Source organism: Muscardinus avellanarius (genome assembly GCF_963383645.1).
Source record: "Muscardinus avellanarius genome assembly, chromosome: 14".
Classification (NCBI taxonomy): domain Eukaryota; kingdom Metazoa; phylum Chordata; class Mammalia; order Rodentia; family Gliridae; genus Muscardinus; species Muscardinus avellanarius.
In genome coordinates, this window is record NC_137800.1 from 66,363,732 (window position 1) to 66,382,071 (window position 18,340).

At 42.7% G+C, this 18,340-nt stretch overlaps 1 pseudogene across 1 annotated transcript; it reads left to right on the forward strand.

Annotated features, from left to right (window-relative positions):
• The first annotated feature begins 6,642 nt into the window (after nt 1-6,642).
• LOC308272750 (putative monooxygenase p33MONOX) lies at nt 6,643-7,530 on the forward strand (annotated as a pseudogene). Its single transcript has one exon. The product of its transcript is annotated as a putative monooxygenase p33MONOX (transcript).
• Nucleotides 7,531-18,340: the final 10,810 nt, after the last annotated feature.

Genomic DNA, 18,340 nt, shown 5'->3' on the forward strand with positions numbered 1-18,340 from the left:
AGGCTGACCAGGCCCCTAGGGGTGACCTGTACCTCTTTTCTGGCAGATCATGTGGACTCTGGGAAAAAGTAGTCTGTAATTGATGCCACTTGGCTCAGGCGACACTTGGGTAATGACCTGAAGACAGCTACTGGACAACAGAGACCCGATAGCCCCTTTGGGGTGTTCGGCCACTTTTCTCTATTTCCTTCTGGCAGATCTCGTGGACTCTGGAAGAAAGCAGCCTGCACCTGAAGGCAATTCAGCTTGGGCTACTCTCAAGTATTGTCCTGAAGGCAGCTGCTAGACACAGAGTTCCAGCCCCTTTGGAGTGTTCAGCCACCCTTCCCCATTCCCTGCTGCTTCCAATAAACCTTTTACTCCCCTTCCTGAGGTCTGCATGTGTCATTCTTCGCTCACCTTAGACAGAGTTCCTTCTTAGGAAACTCCGGTTCATCTCAAGGAAACGCCGGGTTTCCTCTCAAGAAACCCACGTTTCAATACTATTATAGAACACAGAAGAAGAAAAATTTGGAATGTTAAAAAGAAAAAAAAAAACATTGGTCTCCAAACCTGTTCACAAACCTGAGGGGTGTGTGTGTGTGTGTGTGTGTGTGTGTGTGTGTTACTGGGGATTGAACCCACAGCATTCTACTTCTGAGTGATATCCCCAGTTCTATTTTTATTTTTATTTTTTGTGGAGCCTCAGCAAGTAGTGAGACTCTCATCAACCTAGCAAGACCTTGTTGCCAAATAAGAAATAAAAAACTGGGCTGGGGTGTAGCTCGAAGGTAGAATGCCTCTGGGTTCCATCCCAGCACCACAAATGAAACTAAACTAAAATAATGTATACAATAATGTACACAATAAATATGATTTGGGGTACTATGCGTATTTGATTTAGAACTATCTGTGTCAAGACAGCCTTGCTCATAATAAAAACAATTTGAGGAGTTGATTTTGTCAAATAGAACACTTCTCTAATCTCCTGGTAGCACAGTCAAGTTTTAAATCCACAGTACCTTAGGACACAAATTAAACATCAGATAAAATTAATTTGGCAAATGGAGTGGAGCTGGATAGCTATGCTTTTTGGAGCAGACCTGACAGCTCTCTGAATGTCATACTGGCATCTGTTAAAATGAGCTGCATATGCCAGAAACAGTTACTGCATCTTATTGCTTTTAGCAGTGCCGCCATCTGAAAATGCTTAGCTTTAGGGGAGTTTATCATTCTATTTCAGAATATGTTAGGGTTTTAAACCTGGGTCTAAATGATATCAAATGTGTAGTAAATAGGGCAGTGATACAGGTGCTATACCTGCTTTGATTTCTATGTCATAGATGCCTCTCATACCTAGGCACATCTTACATTTATGCCACCTGTTTATTGAGCCTTTTCTATGCCTGTTTATTGAGCCTTTTCTGTGCACCAAGCCCTGTATGAAGCATGTCGATGAACGACTTCCATTCAGCTTAGCGGATCTGGCGGTAGGACTGGATCTGTGTCCGGGCCCTGACTGCATCCTGGTCACTGTTGAAAAACAGCTATGAATTTTTTTTTTTTCAGTACCAAGGATGGAAACCAGGGGCATTCTACCTCCGAGCCACACCCCCAGTCCTATTTTTTTTTTTTTTTGTCTATCTATCTATTTATTTTGCACTACTGGGGATGGAATCCAGAGTCATTGCACCTCTCAGCCACACTCCCAGCCCTATTTTTTAGTCTCTTTATTTTTGAAACAGGGTCTCACTGAGTTGTGAAGGGCCTCGCTAAGTAGCTAGGCTGTCTGAGAATCACGATCCTCCGGTCCCAAATGCTGCGATTATAAGCGTGCGCCACCACACCGGGCCCACCAGCTATGATTTTGATCTGGAGTTGTCTTCTGAAAGTTCATATGTTAGAGGCTGGATCTCCAGCTTATTGCTACTGGAAGGTAGTGCAACCTTCAAGAGTGCCTAGTGGGTTGGGAGGGTTTAGGTCATTGAGAGTTGTGATGAATTCTCAACAGAAACTCATAGAAGCCTGAAGTCAAGGTTTGCTGCTTAGTTTATTGCGAAGTACAAATCCCTGTTCTATCAGAGGCCTCAGCCAGGGGACTCTCACTGATTGCTGGAGAGCAGGTCATTGTCCAGCGGTCATTCACTGTGGCACAGGCTTTGCCACCGATGGGAAAACTCTAAGAGCATCAGACCGTCATCTAGGGGAATTATCTGGTGGATACCAGGGAGTGGGGAGTGCCCTTGCCGAGCCAGTGTTCAGCCTCAAGACGGCAGAGTAGAGCTCAGAGTCTCACTCCACAGCTAGCGTGGCCGTTTATATACATTTTGTCCTTGTATGGACTAGTCCGATAGGTGTGCTCTGTAGGACACAGTCTTCTGGTAGAGTTCCCCTGGCCAAGGAAGTCATATATATCTAAGCAGGCATCAGCCTGCATCTTACAACATGTTTACTCAAAGGGAAAAAACATCAGAGAAAAGGATACATTCAAACATATTCACTCAAAGGGGAAAGGTGTCAGAGAAAACAAACATAATGCATATGATTTCTAACGATCATCATACTTGTGCCAATGCATATTATTCCTATCAGGGGTGTGCTCTCAAAGGTGATTGTGGGGTCCCAGTCTCTTTCTCTCCCCCATTTTGATGTCCCAGCTATGAAGTGAATGAGCCTCTTCTACTCTCTGCTCCCGCCATGGTGTACGGTGTTTTCACAGGCCCAAAGCAATGGGCCCAAATGGTCATGGATGGAAAACTCTGAGTCCAAACAAGGCTTCTCTCTTTATAAGTTGAGCATCTTAGGTACCAGCCACCACTCTGATAGAGGGCTAATATCAAGAATATACAAAGATACCAGGCATGTTGGTGCACGCTTGTAATCCCAGCATTTGGGAGGCTGAGACCAGAGGATCGCGGTTCGCGGACAGCCTCAGCTACTTAGTGAGGCCCTCTGCAACTCAGTGAGACCCGGTTTCAAAATAAAAAGAATAAAAAATAGGGCAGGGGCTGTAGCTCGGAGGTCAAATGCCCCTGGGTTCCATCCCCAGACCTGCAAAAAAAAAAAAAAAAAAAGAATATACAAAGATACCGGGCGTGGTGGTGCATGCTTGTAATCCCAGCATTTGGGAGGCTGAGATGGGAGGATTGCGGTTTGAGGACAGCCTCAGCTACTACATAGTGAGGCAGTTTGGAACTCAGTGAGACCCTGTTTCATAATAAAGAATAAAAAAAGGGGCTGGGGATGTAGCTTGGAGGTAGAATGCTCCTGGGTTCCATCCCCAGTACTGAAAAAGAAAGAAAGAAAGAAAGAAAGAAAGAAAGAAAGAAAGAAAGAAAGAGAGAGAGAAAGAAAGAAAGAAAGAAGCTGCTTTGTTAAAATCTCTTTGCCCTTGGCAAGCAAACCCACTGAGGATACAAACTGCATCATATTTATAACTGAGCCATCAGTACCTGGCATTAGGCATGGAACACTCAGAACATCCATATATATATTTTTAGAAAAGAGACTTCTGGGAAGATGGCGACCGAGAAAAGCGGGGCTTAAGAGCCCCCACTAACAACCAATCTCCATTACCACAAAATCAGCGCCTTTCATAGCCAAAAAACACCATCACCAGAGAAACAAAAAAAAAAAATCACCAGGCTCCAGAGAGAAAGCGGACTGAGAATAGAGCTCAGAGCCACAGAGGAGATACACCGGCCTCACGCCCGAGGACGCGGCAGCAGCGCCATACTGCCGGCGGCAACGGCGAATTCACCGAACGGCTACAGCAAGCTGAGGTGAGCCGCTGCAGAACAGCCAGGCGGGATATTTCAGCGCAGGGAGCATCTAAAGCTCCCAGTGGCTGAGCCCAGCACACTCTGCAGGGATTCAGAGTGGAACTCAAAACCAAGAAGAAATAAGCCAGCCTCACGGCCGAGGGCATAGCAGCAGTGCCATACTGCCACCAGCGGCAGCAGCAGTGAATTCACCGAGGCCAGTACAGCTACATCTGCGAACTCAAGAACAGTGAGTCAAATTGCGGGCCCCAGAGGAGAAATCCCAGTACTGTACTCCCTGGGACTTGACCCAGTGGGGCAGTGGCGGTGGCAGAGATATCACACCATAAGAGAACGTGCAACCTGGCACCCCCCATAGTTTAAAGCAGCCTCTATCGACTCCCTGGGTCGGAGACTCTGTGATACAACCCAGTAAAGGAGTAGTGGGGTCTGAGATACTACTGACTCGAGATCCAGAGCACCTTAAGTGAAGCTGTAGTGACCCAGGGAAGAACCCAGAGAAGGCACAAACTTCCAAAATCATGGGAAAGAGGAATAACACTGGAGCAATGAATGCCCACAACCCCACAACATCAGAACCCGATAAAACAGAAAATCAGAGATTTCTAGAAGATCAAATCAGGAAAATAACTGTAGAGATAATAGAGGTGCTTTGAAAAGAACTCAGAGAGAGCCAAAAAGAGATAAAGGATGCAATTAATGAAGTAAAGGCCTCAATTCAAAGCACAAACAACCAATTAGAACACATGGAGAACAGAATCTTGCTCTTAGAAGATGATCATTCCAAAAATGAACGCATAGTTTCTAATCTAGGAAAAAATATCCAACAGCAGGAATCTGATATTGAAGAAATATGGGCCCATTTTAAGAGAGCTAACCTAAGAATAATTGGAATAGAGGAGGGAAAAGAAAGTGAAACCAAAGGGATCAACAATCTCTTCAAGGAAGTAATAGCAGAAAATTTTCCAAACATAGAGCAAGAGGTTGATACACAGGTCCAGGAAACTTATAGAACTCCCTTTAGACAGGATCAGAGAAGAGGATCCCCACGCCACATAATTGTCAAAATGACCACTGTGGAAGCCAAGCAGAGATTCTTAAAGGCAACAAAAACAAAGGGCCAAGTGACATTCAGAGGCAAACCAATTAGAATCACTCCAGACTTCCCAAACCAAGTCATGAGAGCCAGAAGGGCTTGGAGTAACATATTCCAAACTCTGAAAGAAAACAACTTCCAGCCAAAAATTTCCTACCCAGCAAAACTTTCTATCAAATTAGATGGAAAAATAAGAAGCTTCCATGACAAACAGCAACTGAAGGAATTTATGTCTTCAAAACCAGCACTAGAGAAAATACTCAAAGAGATTAACTACAAAGAAGAAATAGGTAACACACACCAGAACTAGAGAAACAAGATTTTCCATCCAACAGACAACTAAGATTGGTTATCTGTGGAGATTCATTATTTATGTTAGTCTTTTACCTATCTCTAAATTGTATTGTTTGCCTTTATTGTTGTTAATTTTTAGGATTTCTAGTTGGAATATTAATATACCTTCAGATATAGCATTTGGAAATATTTTATCCCATTCTATTAGTAACTTTTAACTCTGTTTACATTGTCTTTGGATATACAATATTTTTTTATTTTTTAGGGAGTTTGTATACTCTTCTGTTGCCTGTGCCATTGAAATCATATCCAAGAAATCACTGCCAATTTCAATGTTGTGAGGTTTTATGACCCAGATTTTCTTCTAAAAGTTTATAGTCTTAAGATTTATATTTAGGTCTTTTATCTATTTTGAGTTAATACCTGTATATGGGATTAGGTAAGGGTCCAATTTTATTCTTTTCCATGTAATTATTATTTTTCAACAATATTTAGTTAAAAGATTATTATTTCCACCACCAAATGTTCGTGGAAACCTTGTCAAAAATAACTTGACAATATAGGGAAGAGTTTAGCTCTAGGCTTGTATTTAACTCCAATGGTTTATATATCTGCCTTTAGAACAGTACTACACTGTTTCAATTATTGTAGCTTTATATGGTTTAAAATCAGAAAATATACATCTTCTAGCTTTGTTCTTTTTCAAGATCGTTTTGGGTACCTAGAATCCATATTCCATATTAGGATAGATTTTTTTCTGAAAAATAAATATATAAATATATGATAGTTTCATCTAAAAAAATAGAAAAAAAATATTTTCTGGTAAGAAAGAAAGCAAAAAGAAATATTGAAATGTTATCTTTAAGTCATCAAAAGCTTGGTATCAGACAAATGAAACTGTTATGTGAGATTATCATTTTTAATTTTGGATAAATTGCTATAATACTAGATGTCAACCACTAAGCCAAGCATGGGAAGGAGGGATGGGGAGAGAATGGGGTGGGAATCGGGTGGGGCTAACTTGGCGATGTGTGCATGTATGTCTACAAAATTTGTATCCCACTATGACGTATGAATACAGTGCACCAATTAAAATAAAAAGAAAAAAAGAAAAGAAAAGAATTCCTCCTCCTCTTCCTCCTCCTTCTTTTTGGTTATTGGGGATGAAACCCAGGGGCATTTTACCTCTGAGCTACACCCCCAGCCCTATTTTATTTTTTATTTTGAAACGGTCTCGCTGAGTTGCAAAGGGCCTCACTAGCTGAGGCTGTCTGCAAACCACAATCCTCTGGTCTCAGCCTCCTGAATGCTGAGATTACAAGTGTGCACCAGGCAGACGCTCTGTGGTCGGGGTGCTGCTGTATAGACTGCATTCAAGATGGCCTGGGACTGGACTTTGCCACAGCCTCTTGGAAGACGTGGGTCCTCAGAGCCTTTCTAGTGTTGGGGTTGTGGGCGCAGGCAGCTAGGCGGCAGCAGGGAACTGCTCTTGGGCCTAATGGACCTCTAGGAAAGATATCCCTGCCCATCGGGAATTGCTGCCGGGCATTCAGCTATGATGATGCCCTCGAGGACACTGTGCCCATGACTCCTTCTCCATCTGACATGGGCAGCATCCCCTGGAAGCCAGTGATTCCAGAGCACAAGTATCAGCATCTCGCCGAGGCAGAGGAAGGAGAGGCCAGTGTATCCCCTGCTGCCATGACCCTGTCAATGGTCATTGACAGTACAGACAAGGTCCTGGTGGTGAAGGCTAAAGCTACCCATGTCTTCATGAATTCTCTGATTACAAAACAGACCCAGGACGGACAGCATTCATCATTTTGAGCAACAGGCGGGCTGAGAGATGCTGGCTACACACCTCATAAGGGCCTTACCACCGAGGAGACCAAGTACCTCCGAGTGGCAGAAGCACTCCACAAACTAAAGCTACACAGTGGAGAGATAACAAGAGAAGAGAAGCAGCCTGCATCAGCCCAGTCTACCCCAAACAGCAGCCCTCACTCTTCCCCGAAGCAGATGCCCAGAGGCTGGTTCACTTCTGGTTCCTCTACAGCCTTATCTGGCCCAAATCTTGGCACCATGGATCCTGGAAGTGGAGATAAGGATAAAAACTCATGAGATAAATGGAGCCTCTTTGGACCAAGACCCCTTCAGAAGCCTGATTCAGGAGGTTTTGCCATCCAGGCCTACAAAGGAGCCCAGAAGCCCTCTCCAATGGAGCTGATCTGTGCGCAGGCCACCAGGAGGGCTGAAGATTCAGCAACTTTCAAACCTCCCAAGATGGATGTCCCAATGATGGAAGGGAAGAAACTACCGCCACGGACCCACAATCTCAAACCCTGAGACTTGAATGTGCTCACGCCCACTGGCTTCTAGAGCACTTTATATCTCTGGGATTCTGGATTAAGGGTTTTGTGCACCTCAGTCCCCCTTTACTTTGGCTCTGACATAAGAATCATATACTTTTAAAAAAGTCTACGAAGCTAGTGCTGGACACAAAATGATTTTGATCAACACTAGTGCAAAGCTTGTCTTTATTTTAAAGTCACACTAAATCTATGTGAGCCATTGACATGTCTTGGCATAGAGATGCCTGCTGACAAGTTTGAGTGACTGTGCTTGTGCTGTGTTCCAGCTCTGTCGGAGTACCTAAGACTTGAGATCTAAGCCGAGTCAACAGCTAGACTTAGTGGGACGCCCATCTTTCTAGGCTGAAACTGGAGTCTTTTAGTTTTTTGCTCAACCCAATGGAGCGCTCTGTCCTGCAGCCAGTTTGTTGGAAGAATGCTTCTTTTTTCTTATCACAGAACAAATGCTACTCATGCATATCCCTTCTTGCACTTTAAAGTGAGATTAGTTTAACTCTGATTTGGTTGAAAATTTCTTTTTTTTTTAAGATTTATAGAAGTTTATTAAAAAAGATAGAAATACACAAGACAGTTGCAGCCTCATGTACCCAAGGGTAACATGAGGGGGTGGCTAAAAAGATAAAAAAAAGGGTGCAGGTTCTTGTCCTGAGCTAAGATAAATACACATTAGCCTGGACTCTTGCTGAAGATTTAAAGAAGTTTATTAAAAAGATAGAAATACAGAAAACAGTTACAGTAGCCGGGTGTGGTGGCGCATGCTTGTGATCCCTGTGCTTGAGAGGTGGAGACAGGAGGATCACGCAGGTTCAAAGCCAGCCGTGCTGGCTTAAGAGACCCTGTTTCCAAATAAAAAATATAAAAAATAGGAGCCGGGCGTGGTGGCGCATGCTTGTAATCCCCGCACTTGGGAGGCTGAGACAGGAGGATCGCGCAGGTTCAAAGCCAGCCTCAGCTACTTAGTGAGGCTCTCAGCAACTTAGTGAGACCCTGTTTCCAAATAAAATATAAAAATGGGTCTGGGAGTATAGCCCAAAGGTAGAAAGCCTCTGGGTTCCACCCCTAGTACCACCAAAAATAAATAAATAAATAAATAAATAAATAAATAAATAAATAAATATAAAAAGTAGGTCTGGGAGTGTATCCTGGAGGTAGAAGGGCTTCCAGGAACCCCAGTACCACAAAAAAAAAAAAAGAAAGAAAAAGAAAAAAAAAAGAAAAAAGAAAACAGTTACAGCCTCATGTACCTAAGGTACACAAGGGGGTGGTTCGAATGAATTCACCCTTATTTGATTGAAAATTTCTTTAGGGAACAAAATTGAGCATACTGATTTGATACTTATAAATGGATATTAAGCTTTTTTTTTTTTTTTTTTGGCAGTGCAGTGCTAAGGATCAAACTCGGGGTCTTCCCTATGCCAGGCAAATGCACCACTGAGCTACATCCCCAGCTTTTTTTAGAGTTAAGAAAATGTTAAACTTTCTTTAGTTAAAACGGAGATGGTATCACATTTAATTACAGATTTGAGGTGCATGTGAAATTAGTGTCATCTTATTTTGATCTGTGTAGGGTCAGGGCCTGAAACTTTTTTTGAGGGGAGGTAAAGGAGTTCAAAGTTTCTATTACAACAAAAGCTTATTTCACCACAATGAGTTTCATACCATTATACAACTTACATTTCACTGAGAAAGAGAGTAGAGAAACGGCCTTCTGTTTCTTTTCACTGTGTACATGTTGCTTGTCTCAAAACACTTGTTTTTGTTTGGGGTAGTAGTGTGTTTACATATGGAGCTGATCTGTTCATAGAGAAGCCCTCAAATCTAAAATTGTCAAAACAACTCATTTATTTGTCTTCTGTTATGATCTCTTTTTGTGTGTGTGCGGTTCTGGGAATGAAACCCAGGGGCATTCTACCTCCGAGCTACACCTCCTGCCCTATTTTTTATTCTTTATTTTTGAAACAGGGTCTCACTGAGTTGCAGAGGGCCTCACTAAGTAGCTGAGGCTGTCCGCGAACCACGATCCTCTGGTCTCAGCCTCCCGAATGCTGGGATTACAAGAGTGCACCGCCACGCCCGGCTTGTTATGATCTCTTGTTTTGCTAATAAAATTTCTGACCACTGGGGCAGGGGACAAGTGTGCGCCACCACACCCGGCTTCAGCGTCCATATTTTGGATGAAAGAAAAAAAAAATGAACACGCAAAGGTACAGAATGAGCTTAAAGCTAGGCAATGGATCAAAATGATAAATGCGAACTGTGAATATATTATAAAGCCCTGTCTTTAGGTTAACATTAGAAGCCAAAGAAACAAACACAAACAAGTCACCAAACCCCAAACCGTCCATTGCAAATGAAATGACTCAGAGGACCACAAACCAGGAGATAGCCACCGGACTAGACAAAAGGAACACATCTCCTTTTACCATTCCGCAGTCACTGGCTACGTTGCTGAAGGTCTCACTAAGATGCTGAGTCTTGCTAAGTTGTGGAGGCTGGTAGCATACCAGCAATCCTCTTGTCTCAGCCTCCCAAGTACTGGGATATCAGGCCTGGCAATCGCCAATCTCATAAGTCACCCTCTTTGGGGTCAGAGAGTATCCACTTGCCATCCTCCTCCTCCTCCTCCTCCTCCTCCTCCTCCTCCTCTTCCTCCTCCTCCTCCTCTTTATTCTCACTGGGCTCTTCAATATTTTTTGATCATCACTGTGCACTGGACTCTGTTCTAAGCTCTCTACTTGTTATGCTTATAAATCCCCATAAAAAAAACTTTGAAGCAAATTCTACTATGATATTTATTTTTACAGATTAGAAAATTGAGACTCAAAGATGAGTAAGAAGGTTAATTTTCAGAGCATTACAGATAGAGAAGGACCTTAGCAGAATAAAATATCATCTGCCAGGTTTGGAGGCATGACATTCTCTGTAGTCTTTGCCTCAGTGGCAACTCAGTCAGAACTCCCTTGGAGGCCCCTGGTCCATCAGAGCCTGGCCCACCTTCACTGGAGAGTCATGGATGGCACTGCTGTGCTGTCGTGGCTCACCTGCCTGTAAGCAGAGATGCGTGCTGGGCAAGGGATGCATTAGGCAGGAGCTGTTGGCACACCTTTAAATGCCAGCCCAGGGAAGAAGACGGTATATGTTCCCAAAGGCATTCTACCTCCAAGTTATACACTAGGCCTTATTTTTTATTCTTTATTTTGAAACAGGGTCTCACTGAGTTGCAAAGGGCCTCACTAAGTAGCTGAGGCTGTCCGCCAACCGGGATCCTCCTGTCTCAGCCTCCCAAAGGCTGGGATTACAAGCGTGCGCCACCACACCCGGCTTCCCAGGACTTTCAGCAGAGGAACATCTTCCACATGCTATCTGAAGAAAGGGTCAAGGGTGGAGCGTGTCCTTGGCGCTGCCCTTTGGTGGAGTGACTCTGTCATAAGCTTGCACTTATAAATTGGACCCTGGTGACCAGCTCATTCTTTTTGTTGGAGAGCTGTTTGGGTGGGTGAAGGGACACATGCCCTTAGCTTCTTTCTTTCAAACTCAGCTCAAAGTCACTGTCTGTCTGAGGACTTTTCCAGTCCATCCCAACTACCTCCCCCTACTTGGGCAGAGCTGGTGATTCAATATCACCACCTGGGACTAAATCCATAGAACTTGGCGGAACATTGAATTTCAAACCAGAACAGAATGCAAAGTGCTTTTTGGTGAGTGAGCACTGCAGGAAAACTCAGCCTGCAAACTGGACACACTTTCCCCTCTGACTCATCTGGCCATGACACACAAGCTGTCTATGTCCTAAAATCAGCTGATGCTGGGAACGAATCCTTTGCAATGAAGGGGGCTCAGGCTAAAGAAAGCCAGCAAGAAAGAAATTTGTTCCCACTGTCTGCTTGGAAATCCAATGACCTGGCTGCCCATATCGACTTGGTTTCTGCACTGAAATTAGGAAACTGAAACATGTGTTTATATCTTTTATTTGATTTCCTATCAGGCATCCTCTAAATTGAGGAGCATTTTTCAAATTCGCATAAAGTTTGTGAACGACCGTCTCCAAGGAGCTCTTGCCATCTCTGTTCCTGATTTGTGTGTGCTTGCTAGCTTGCAGCTTTTTCTAGCCTCTCTGGTGTTAAATTAATAACAACTGATGTGGAGCTGACAGGTAGGTGAAGATGGAGGGTACCATGGTATTTTAAAAAATCTCAATCTATTATGTAGCACAGAGTACAACACTTTGTCAGGCTTTGCCTGTAGGTATCTTAATTTTGCTTAAATATTTTGCTCACGTCGTTTTAACCCAGAGGATGAAAACATCGCCTTTAGCATCTCTCTAGCAGACTTTGCAGCCTATGCTAGTGTGATACAGAATACTAGACTTTGGGAACATTTGAAAAGGCCGTGGATAACATGCAAAGGATAAAAATACTTTTGTGGAATAGGAGTTGTCTCATTCTCACTTGAAGTTCCGAGGGGGTGTATTTTGGATTGACAAAAACACTATTTTCCCACAAGCAGAGCTATCAGCTATGATTGCCTCAAAATGATTCGGCTCCTTTTCATTGTAAGTATTTAAGCAAATGCAAATCTTAGGCTGAGAATTCCTTGAAAATGATTCTTAGCAAGTATGCAAAATATTGGCAGCATGCAAAATATTGGGAGAATACTTTAGTAGTTGTTTTGTGTATGTGGTACTGGGGATGGAACCCAGGGGAATTCTACCTCTGACCTACAACCCCAGTCCTATTATTATTATTATTATTATTATTATTATTATTATTATTATTATTATGGTACTGGGGGTGAAACCCAGAGGCTTTCTATCTCTGGGCTATACTCACAGACCTATTTTTTTTTTTTTTTTTTGGTGTTCCTGGGGATGGAACCCAGGGGCTTTTCTACCTCCAGGCTACACTCCCAGACCTATTTTATATTTTATTTGGAAACAGGGTCTCACTAAGTTCCTGAGAGCCTCACTAAGTAGCTGAGGCTGGCTTCAAACCTGTGTGATCCTCCTACTCAGCCTCCTAAGCACAGGGATTACAAGCATGTGCCACCACACCCAGCTTCCAGTCCTATGTTTTATTCTTTGTTTGGAAACAGGGTCTCACTAAGCTGTAGAGGGCCTCATTAAGTAGCCGAGACTGGCCATGAACCCAAATCCTTCTGTCTCAGCTTCCCAAATGCTGAAATTCCAAGTATGTGCCACTACACCCAGCTGGTAATTTTTTTTTTTAACTATGTGTGTTTGATCTGGTTTAGTATCAAATTTCAAGGTAATATTTCTTTAAAAATATTTACTACAAACTGGGCATGGTGTCTCAAGTTTGTAATCCCAGTACTTGGGAGGCTGAAACAGGAAGTTCACAGTTCAAGGGCAGCCTCAGCTACTTAGGCCTTCTGTAACTTAGTGAGACCCTGTTTCAAAATAAAGAATAACCGCCAGGCGTGATGGCGCATGCTTGTAATCCCCGCGCTTGGGAGGCTGAGACAGGAGGATCGCACAGGTTCAAAGCCAGCCTCAGCTATTTAGTGAGGCTCTCAGCAACTTAGTGAGACCCTGTTTCTAAATAAAATATAAAATAGGTCTGGGAGTATAGCCAGGAGGTAGAAAGCCTCTGAGTTCCACCCCCAGTACCACATAAAAAAAAAAAAAAAGAATAAAATATAGAGGTAGAGGTATAGCTCGGAAGTAGAATGCTCCTGGGTTTCATCCCCAGTGCCACAAAAAAGAAAAGAAAAATGACTACTGAACATTTCAAATGTAAATACAAGGAGAGTACAAAATATAATGAAGCCCAATAGTGGGTCACTCAGTTTCAGCAATTATAATATTTCCTTTTTCTTTTCTTTTTTTTTTTTTTTTTTGTGGTACTGCGATGGAACCCAGGGACATTCCACCTCCAAGCTACACCCCCAGCCCTGTTTTTTATTCTTTTTTTTTTTTTTTTTAAGCAGGGTCTCACTGAGTTGCAAAGAGCCTCACTAAGTAGCTGAGGCTGTCTGCGAACCGTGATCCTCCTATCCCAGCCCAACTGTGATTATAAGCATGTGCCACCACGCCCAGCTATAAAATTTCTTTTGAAAAGAGACTAGCTGGGCGTGGTGGCGCACGCTTGTAATCCCCGTGCTTGGGAGGCAGAGACAGGAGGATTGCGCAGGTTCGAAGCCAGCCGTGCGCGCTGGCTTAGGAGACCCTGTTTCCAAATATAAAATGTAAAAATAGGTCTGGGAGTGTAGCCCGGAGGTAGAAGGGCTTCCAGGAACCCCAGTACCACAAAAAAAAAAAAAAAAGAAAGAAAAAAAGAAAGAAAGAAAGAAAAGAAAAGAAAAAGAAAGAAAAAGAAAAGAGACACTACTGCTAAAAATAGATTTAGAAACTGGCTTGGATGATGTTTGAAGACGTCATAATTCTATTTTATAGGCAACATACAGACTGCCTTTCTCACTTTAGAGAGGCATTTTTTTCTTCTTAACTGACAAATAATAATTGTACTTACTTATGGGTATAATAAAGTGATAATTCAACATATGTATAATGAACAGATCAGAATAATATCCATATTTATTTCCTTATACACTGACTGTTTCTTCGTGTTTGGGGGTCTTCCAGCTCCTGTTTTCTAGCTCTTCATAAAATGTATATATTAGAGCCAGGCGTGGTGGTGCACGCTTGTAATCCCCGCGCATGGGAGGTGGAGACAGGAGGATCACACGGGTTCGAAGCCAGCCTCAGCTACTTAGTGAGGCTCTCAGCAATTTAGTGAGACCCTGCTTCCAAATTAAAAAAAAATGTATATATTAGGTTCTATAAACTATAGCTACCTTACTGTGCTATAGAACTAGGACTTACTCTCCTTATCTAATTATATTTTGGTCCCTGTTATCCAAACTCTCTCTATTCTCTGCTCCCTGTTCCAGCTCCGAGTACCTACCATCTTACGCTCTCCTTCTGAGCTCAGTGATTTTAGATTTCATATAGAGGTCAGATCAAGCAGTATTTACTTATTTTTGTACCTGAAGTGTTTCATCTAACTCACTATCTTCCAAATTCATCCATGTTACTGTGAATAACAGGTTTTCATTCTTTTTTATGGCTGAAGAATATTCCGTTGTGGCTGTATATCATATTTTTTTTAACCATTTGTATGAACAATTAATAAATTATTCAAACCTCGGTAGAAAAAGACAATCCTCAGGACACTCGATGTCCTAAATCCTTAGGGGAGGCAGTTGTCCCTCTTCGGTCACCTTGTCTGGACATGAGTCTTAATTCTCGAGATGGACTGGGAATGACCATAAACAAGGAGGCAATTTCCCCTTTTCTCGAGGGAGCTGGCCAGTATCTTAGAAATGTGGAATAAACCAGCCTTAAGTTGGTCATGCAAAAATATACACCCCTGAGGGCTACACTGTCTGGGGCCTTGCTTCAGGATTCTCTTGGGACTGAAGACGTTGAAGTCTCACCTAAGGGGAGAGAGAACATGGGCTCTGTGGGGACCATTCCAATTGGGACTTTGGTCAGATATCCACAGGGACTTCCCAGCCCACGATGCCAGGTGCCTCTGCTCACCCTGACTTGGGGAGTGCGCATGCTGTACATAGCTTGCGGTAGTGCGATTATCTATTTTGATTTCTATGCTTGCTTCTTTAGTCTATTTTCCTTCATGAAAAAGCACTCTTGTTTCTAACAAGTGAAGTCTCAAAATCCGATTCTTCTTTCTTTCAAGCAGAACACCAGTCATTTGCCAATAGACACTGACATGCTTGTTTTCTTTTTCCTTTCTTTCTTTCTTTCTTTCTTTCTTTCTTTCTTTCTTTCTTTCTTTCTTTCTTTCTTTCTTTTTTTTTGTGGTACTGGGAATAAAACTCAGTGGCATTCTACCTCCGAGCCACACCCCCAGTTCTATTTTTTTTTTTTTTTTGGTGGTACTGGGGGTGGAACCCAAGGGCTTTCTACCTCCAAGCTACACCCCCTGCCCTATTTTGTATTCTTTATTTTGAAACAGGGTCTCACTGAATTGTGGAGGGCCTCACTAAGTAGTTGAGGCTGTCCGCGAACCGCGAACCTCAGGTCTCAGTTTCCAGAATGCTGGGATTATAAGCGTGCGCCACCACGCCTGGCCCCACCTAGACTCTTAAATTTGTGACTCCTGATTTAAACCAATGAAGATCAGTATTTTCCTGACTACCTCATTAGTTCCCCAATGCAATTCTTTGTTTATTATGCAGAGAAGTGTTAGTTCATTTTACATATACCTCATGCATTCAAACTTGTCTCTCCTTGTCCTGGGGAAATTTTGCAAAAGGAATATTGCTGCTGGACGTGGTGGTGCACACTTGTAATTCCAGCATTCAGTGGGCTGAGACCGGGGATCGTGGTTCATGGACAGCCTCAGCTTCTTGGCGAGGCCCTCCGCAACTCAGTGAGACCCTGTTTTAAAAATAAAAAGACTAAAAAATAGGGCTGGGGTGTAGCTCAGAGGTACATTGCCCCTAGGTTCCATCCTCAGTACTGCAAAAAAAAAAAAAAAAAAAAAAAGCTTATTGTTGAGCAAATATCTCTTTATGACTAATCTCTGTAAGCTGTTTTATTATTATTATTATTATTATTATTATTATTATTATTATTATTATTATTATTTTGTACTGGGATTGAACCCACAGACATTCTTTCTCTGAGCTATACCCCCAACCCTACTTTACATTTTAAAAAAAACTTTTTTTGTGTGTGTGTGTGTGTGGGATTACAAGCATGTGCCACCATGCCCAGCCATTTCAAAAATTTTGAAACAGGGTCTTGCTAGGTTGTTAAGGGTCTCACTAAGTTTCTAAGGCTTTCCCTCAAACCTGTGATCCTCTTGTCTCAGCGTGCAAAGTATTGGAATTACAGGTGTGCACCGCCACGCTGGGCTGAGTAACAACCTTTAAAATGACTTCATGAATTTCTTAGCTCAGGTACAGACTCGGCCCCACAATCTGGGGGAAAGGATGTAGAGGGAAAGAAGCGACTTCATTTGTTTTCAGCCATCTGTGACTCAAAGCCTGGATTATCTATTTTATCACCTCTAAGCATTAATGGGTTGTTTCTGGGGTCTCTCAAACACAGCGAATTGATATTTTCATTGACTTTCCCTTTGAGAGGGTGAGTTCATCTATGAGGATCGTGTCTTCATCTTCTGGGTAGAGGCAATAATAAACAAGCAGAAAATTATTTACATGATTTCAATGGTAGGAAGTGCCGCTAAGAAAGTAAAGCCCAGAGCCGGCCGCTCTAAGGGGTGATGTCTGGAATGAGAGCTGAGTGAACCAAGAGGTGGCACTGAGAAGGATTCTGCGGCACAGGAAGCACCGCAGAGCTTCCTCAAATGGGGCAGAAGCCAACGTGGTGGCCAGAGAGGAGAGCCCTCGGAGAGGAGTTTCCTGAGGCGTCGAAGGACCAGGACTGCACAGGCGCCTTTGGGTTTTAGTTCAGACTCACTGGGGAGTCTTCAAAATCTTTGCCTTTCAAGGTTATGCGGGCAGTCTGGAAAGGATGGTAGGGTAAGTGAGAGGCAGTTATACAGCCTCTGTGTCTAATGTGGGCTTGTAACTGTCCAAAGACTATGTTTCCCAGTTTCCTATGCATCTAAGGCACGTCATGCAGCCAAGTCCTGGTTAGTGGGATTTGGGCTCAGGTGTCATGCGAAAGGACACTCCCTTCGCTGTTTTCCTTCTGCTGACTGGAATGTAGGTCTGAGGGTTTGAGCTGGAGCAGCCATCCTGGGCCATGAGGGAGAAGCTACACAGGGCGATGGCAGAAAATTCAGAGAAAAAGCCTGACTCACAGATGGTTAGAAGTTTGTCAGATCAGCCTCAGAGGCCTCTTTGTGATAGAGAAATTTAATTTTCTTTTGTTTAAGCCATTTGGTCTGTTTGATTGTTTTCTCTCACATATGTAGCCCAACATAGTCCTAATTATTTATTTGAATGTCTCTTGCTTACCTGGAGGGTTCTTATTCATTCTTTAATATTTAACTCAATCATTACCTTTATGTAATTGTTTTTTTGTCTCTCCACTAAAGAATGATTTGCTCTCCGATTTCTTGTCTAAAGCATTGTATGAAGCCATCCTTTCTAGAAATTCTTATATTAATGGCTTTTCTTATGGCTCCTCTGCCTGTTTGTGGACTACATGAGGATAGAGGATATTTGTTATGAATATTTGTTATGTCTTCTCTGTATGTATCCAGTCTTACCACAGGGCCAGATAAACATGGTAGTTCTCCAGTACTGTCTTAAACTTTTAATTCTTTCTTTTCATTTCTTTCTTATTTCAAGTGATGGTCATGGTTGTGTGTTTTAATTTCTCTTTTCTGACGGGGATTACTAAGGGAATCTTTAAGCTTTATGCATGAGAAGAAGGTTGCAGCCTTCATATAGATAAATGACATTTTGAAAAATGTACTTCTAAAATTACCCAGACTTGGAAGTCTCACGGTGACATTTCTATCATACCCTATTCATCATGCCCACCCAGATTCAAAGGGAAGGGAAATAGCCTCTACCTCTTGGAGGAACAGTGCCAAGGTCTTGGAAGGGTGCATGAGACTAAAATTTTTATTGTGCCATTTTTGGAAAATACACTCTTACAGCATGCTTTCTGGATGTAACAATGCGCATCCCTCTTTAATGTAAAATACAATTGCCTTAAAACCTTACCTCGTCTGACCAGCTCCTATTTGATATCCAGTATTCCATCATTTAAATCAGATCTCAGGGTTAGGGTTCTAACCCAGTATTGGAGATCTTGCCTAGCATGTGCGAGGCCCTGCATTCCATCCCTTGCA